Genomic DNA, 6,341 nt, shown 5'->3' on the forward strand with positions numbered 1-6,341 from the left:
AAATAACAGGCAAATTTGCTTTTTAAGTTGACACTAGCATAAAATTGGTGGTCTTAATTTTTACAAAGCAATTGTTAATTGGATAAAGAACTAGTTTTTAAATCTAAATTTGTGACAAAAAATTTTAACATATTTTACCACACTTCAAGACAGAATAAATTGAATACTAAATAAAAGGAAAGAAAAATTTGCTATGGCAAGTGAGGGATTACTCGATAAATTAATCTTAACTGGAATAAAATGACGGGGCTGATATTTTATTCTTGACTGGCAACAGTCTTATAATGGTTCTAAAGTTTTTTTTTTCCTCCATGTTACATCTTTCTGATGTGAATTTTGTGATTTGGGCTAATATTATCTTTACATACAAATGTTCTTTTAAATTTTGTGCCAAATGCCAGTGAATTTAATTAAGCAAGAATTAGTCTTGGATATATGCCAATTCCAGGACTCAGTTATAAGTGTGGTCAAGAGAGATGAAATGTCCAGTGATCCTTTCTGCTGTTGGGAACAAGATACTATCCTCTTAAGAACTGTTATGAACTTTCAGGAGGTTCTTAGTTCTGCTTAAAGCATGCGATTAAAAAAACGCTCAAGAATGTCTCTCAAAATCTCAAGTCCAATAGTCAGACTATATCAACATGCTAGAATGAGAAGTACTAAACAAGTGAATGATATTTTTCTATTTTGAAGTTTTCAGGAAAGAAGTTAGTCCAGAAAAATTTCCCTGGCTGGCAGCTATTCTTATGTAAAATTAGGGTTTATTGCCTTTTTGATAAATTATCCTAACATGATATATTTTTGTTTTTCTGTATGCATCATGGAAATCCTAGTAACTAATCTTCTGTGCAAATAAAAACAATCTTCTAAATAATCAGGAAACTCCATGTAGAAAATGGACAGCCAAATGAAACAAAATCTATCCTCAGTCATAATGCAGCCTTTTGTCCTCTATTGTAGTAGTGGATGAAAGAATTCCAGATCCCTATGAATGAGTTAAAAAATCTTCCTTCAGATTATGGGCAAACTACTACAAGGTAAGGTTAACAGTAAATAGTGGGAACTAGCTTCACAATTGTGTGAATTTCTTCATTATGTAAGAAACTAAATCACTTTGGGATAAATCATACTTAGAGTCCAATTATAGTTTTGCTATTTAAAAATGTGAGATCTTGGGAAAATTAATTAGATGCTCTGAGCCTCAGTTTCCTCAAATATGAAATGGGGATTACAGTTCTTGTTACTATAAGTATTAAATATATTATATTTTGAGTATGTGATTGGAATTCAATATAGAAGTTTTGAGCAGTAGTTGAAATAATCACAATAAGATTTAGAAGGGTATTTTGAGCTCCTTCAGGAGAAGAAATTGTTGGAGGGCAAAATGAAAGTGGAGAGGCTTAACAGGAGGCTATTGCAGTGGGCCAGGAAGAAACAGGGTTTGGGAAATGATCAAATTTGTGACATATTAGAAAGCACAGTCAACAAGACTTATTAAGTGTATCAATAAGTAATACAAAAACAATAAAAGAGTGAGGGACACTGTGATATTAATTGTCTGAACCATTTAATGGAAGGTGATACCATTTAATGAGATCAGGAACATCTATGTCTATTGTGGAAAATTAAGTTCTGTAACTACTAAATTGACATCCAATTAGTGACATCTAAAATTGGAGATGTTGCATTTACACATTTGTCAAATAGGGGCTAGAGACACAAAACTGAAGTTTTTCAGAATTTATTGGTCATACAAAAGTGAAATATCCAACTAAAGACCCTAAAAATGTGATCTCAATGAGACCTGAGGTGATCCATGGTAGAGACCTAAAATAAATAATTTGACCTGCTCATTTTGAATATGTAAATAACCTTATATGGGTCTCAAGTGTTACACTTTTGTGACTATGAATGGTGCACCTTTTCATGGAATTCTCTTCTCATCGTCCCTTGTTCTTTCACTTTTCATGTAAAACTCAGCTAAAACATTGCTTCCTCTGGGAAACCTACTCTGATTTCAGTTTGATCATTATCTTCCTACACTGTGACCTTTAGTATTGTGTGAATAATGGATAGAATTGTGTGAATTTGTATAATGGTATTTACTACATTAGCCTAAAATTGACTGATCCCTCCTTATGTATCAAATCACTGAGCATAGGCAACTGTGTCTTGATCAATTTGGTAATCACAGTGTCTACAACACTTTTGACACAAATAGATACCCTTTGCACATTCTATAATGTGAATCAACAAATAAAATAGTAAATGTATAGTATGCATTTAAAAGTTTTCTAACTTGCTTTGTAGGTAAACTGCTTCTAAGACCTGAAGTCAGCACCTAAAAAGACTGGATGGAACCGAGGAGCATTGTGACATACTTTGTCCTCTTGGGCCTCACACAGGATCCAAAAGGGCAGAAAGTCCTTTTTGTTATTTTCTTGTTTGTCTGCATATTGACCACGGTAGGCAACATGCTTATAGTTGTGACTGTAACTTTCAGTAAGACCCTGGACTCTCCTATGTACTTTTTTCTTGCTAGCCTATCAATTATGGATGTTATTTATTCATCTTTCATTACCCCAAGATTGATTTCAGACTTGTTCTTTCAGAAAAATACCATATCATTCCAATATTGTATGATTCAGCTCTTTATAGAGCATTTTTCTTCTGGATCAGGGGTGTTTCTTCTGTTGGTGATGGCCTATGACCGGTATGTGGCCATCTGTAAGCCCTTGCATTATTTGGTTATCATGAGGTGATGGGTGTGTATTGTGTTGCTGGCAGTGTGTTGGATTGGAGGTTTTCTGCACTCAGTAATTCAACTTAGCACTATTTATGGGCTCCCATTCTGTGGCCCCAATATCATTGATCACTTTATGTGTGACATGTATCCTTTATTGAAACTCATCAGTGCTGACACCTACATCATTGGCCTCTTACTGGTGGCCAATGGAGGACTGATCTACACTATCGTGTTCCTACTCTTACCCATCTCCTATGGTGTCATCTTGCACTCTCGAAAGAACTTTAGTCATGAAGAGAGATGGAAAGCCCTCCAGACCTGTGGTTCCCACATCACTGTGGTTATCTTTTTCTTCATTCTTTGTATTTTCATGTATGTAAGACCTGCAAAGATGTTTCTCATTGACAACCCCCATGCTGAACCCATTAATCTATACTCTGAGAAATTCAGAAATGACAAATGCTATGAAGAAGCTCTGGAGAATAACTGTCATATCTTCTAGTAAGTAAGTGCATCATCTACCATGAAGAGAGATATTTGAAATTAGGGTCCATTTCTTTGGAACGCAGAAGTCTCCTTAAATCTGACACTGACATTCTTTTCTTCAAAGAATATACGATAATTATAATTAAGGAAAGAACAATGTGATGGTGCTACTAATCACTGTTTCTCTCCCTGATAGAATATAAGGTCTATAAGGTCTTTATCACTTCACCTGGAAGGTTGTAATGCTTATATATCAAGGAGTCAATAATATGTAATGAATTAGTGAGGATATTTTTATATAGTTACCTTAACTTTTAATCAATTTATACATTTCTCTTTTTTACTAATTTCTGAGACTTAGTATTATTCCTATTTATATTCTTCCGTTTTAAATTAATTCTTATTATTATAGTATTTAAAATAGTTAATGCTGTAAACTCTGTCTTCCCTATGAAGTTTCAGTTCCATTATATACAAAATTTTTAGTATAATCCTTCTAGTTTTTTTAAGGAAAAATTGAAGTGTAATAATAATAAGTGGTAAAAGCAAAAACCATACAAAATGAGATAAAGTGTAGAATAAATTTTCTATTTATCTCCAATATAATTTCCAGTCCTCTTCCCTGAGGCAGTCACTTAACCTGTTTCTTAAGATTCGTTAGGTAATCATCTTTGCAAATGCAAATGTATCCAAATATGTTTGTGGGTTTTTTCTGTGTAGTGAATGTGTGATTTTACTATGCAACATCTTGAAGATATTTCCATACCAATCCATATAGATCTAATTATTAGTTTTTCTCATACTGTATAATACTGCCGTATAAATGAATACTAAAATTAATGCATGCCTCCCTCTTCATATTGTACCTCACGTTTTGTTATGACAAATAATTTTGCAATAAGTATGTTTCTGGTTATGTGCAAGTATGAGTTCCTAGAATGAAACTGCTGTGTATGTATTTGAATCAATGGTCAGATGTATGTATAGAAAATGCTGGTACTCACAGTTATTGCCAAACTGCCATCCCAGAGGTTGTACTAACAGCTGCATTCCTGCCCACTATCTATGAGAATACTTTTATCCACGTTCCCCACAACTAGTACCTGATAAATATTTATGGCATACGATATATGATTAAACTTATTTCATTTTTTATGATTTAATCATAATAATTTTGATATAATTGAGTTTGAGCATCTTTTCACATTTAATATAGTTTGTATTTCTTTTTCTATTAATTGTCTATTAACACCTTTTGTCTATTTTATTTAATTGTTGATCTTTTGCACACTGATTTTCATGAGTTGTTTATATACTAAAAATGAGTCTTTTTATTATTGTTTATGTCATTATTATTTTTCTGGCTTGTGTTATGGTTTTGAATTTTTTATACTATGTAGAATGCTTTTGATATGTAAAATCTTTTCCTTTACATATTGTATTTAACTTTTTTTAGCTTTTTGTATCTTGCTGGGAAAGACTTTCCCTACTTCATTCTTACCAAAATATCCTTCAACTATATTTAGCATTTATTTTTTAAGCATTTTTGTGGTTTTGATTTTGTTTTAAAATGTTTGCTACATCAGAAATTTATTTTGATATAGGAGTTGCATGGGGATTGCATTTTAGTTGTTTTTCTAAAGTTTAGTTTCTTTTCACAGTTTCATAATTATCTTTTTGCCATTGAATTGGAATTCTGACTGCTATTTTATAAAGTCCCATATGTAATTGGATCCAGTCCAGGACTCTATTCTATTTTGTTGATGTCTTTATTCAGATACCAATTGGTACAAAATATTATTGCTTTGATATATAACACATTTTGGTATATGATAGGACAAGCAATCTTTCATTACTATTCTTTTTCAGAATTATGTCTAGCCTCACATATAAATGTTTCAAAATTAAGTTTAAAATAAACTAATAAGTTTAAATTTAAATAAGAAAATAATAATTTAAAATTAAGGTAAGTTTACAATTAGGTTAAATGATGTTAAAATAGGTTAGTGACAAAACAAAGTTCAGTTATTATTTTAAATGATTCAATTTAAGAAGATTAATTTAGGAGGAGTTTATATCTTTAAAATATTGAAAAAATATATCTTTTTCATTCATCAGGTCATCTTTTATACTCTTGGGTAGTGCTTCCATTTCCTGCCTGTGTTACTTATCCCCTATAGACAGGTGCTGTTCTTTACTCATGACACTTAAAATGCTAGGTGACACTTTAACTCTAAGGAAAACCATCTCTTCCAGGAAGTGCATGACTCAAGACTTTGCTGAGCATCTTTTTATGATGCTGGGATCATCCTGCCCATGGTGGACGCCGATGACCACTATGTGGCCATCTGCAAACCTCTGTACAATGAAATCATCATGATTGACAAGGAAGTGCCTTCCTCTTTCGAGTGGTATGAGCCAGACGCTATCCTCTTTTAACCATTCAGATCATCTTCACAGTCTGGCTGCCTATCTGTGGCTCCAGTGTCATAGACCATTCATGTGTGATTTAAACCTTCTGTCAAAATTCGCCTGCATGGACATCATACCTTTGGTCTCTTTGCTGCTGCCAAAAGTGGATTCATCTGCTTGTTAATTTTTTTCCTCTTGATCATCTATGTGGTCAACTTGTACTTTCTAAGGACCTATAGCTTGGAAGGGAGATGCAATGCCCTCTCCACCTTTGCTTCTCACATCGCTGAGGTCATCCTAGTCTTTGTGACCTGCAAATTTATATGTTTGCACCTAATCACCACCTTCTCCATTGAAAAAGCAGTGGTTGTGTTTTATAGCATGATGACTCCCTTGTTAAACTTCTTAAACATACTCAGAAATTTAGAGATGAAAAATACTATGACACAGTTCTGAAGTAAAAAAGTGACTGAGGGGGGCTGGCCCCGTGGCCGAGTGGTTACGTTCGTGTGCTCCGCTGCAGGTGGCCCAGTGTTTCGTTGGTTCGAATCCTGGGCGCGGACATGACACTGCTCATCAAACCACGCTGAGGCAGCGTCCCACATGCCACAACTAGAAGGACCCACAACAAAGAATATACAACTATGTACCGGGGGGCTTTGGGGAGAAAAAGGAAAATAAAAAAAAAAAGTGACTG

At 33.7% G+C, this 6,341-nt stretch overlaps 1 pseudogene; it reads left to right on the forward strand.

The window, feature by feature from the left end:
- The first annotated feature begins 2,552 nt into the window (after positions 1–2,552).
- Positions 2,553–6,100, forward strand: LOC124229083 (olfactory receptor 4A47-like; annotated as a pseudogene).
- The last annotated feature ends 241 nt before the right edge of the window (positions 6,101–6,341 follow it).

This window comes from Equus quagga, chromosome 17 (assembly GCF_021613505.1).
Source record: "Equus quagga isolate Etosha38 chromosome 17, UCLA_HA_Equagga_1.0, whole genome shotgun sequence".
Taxonomy (NCBI): Eukaryota; Metazoa; Chordata; class Mammalia; order Perissodactyla; family Equidae; genus Equus; species Equus quagga.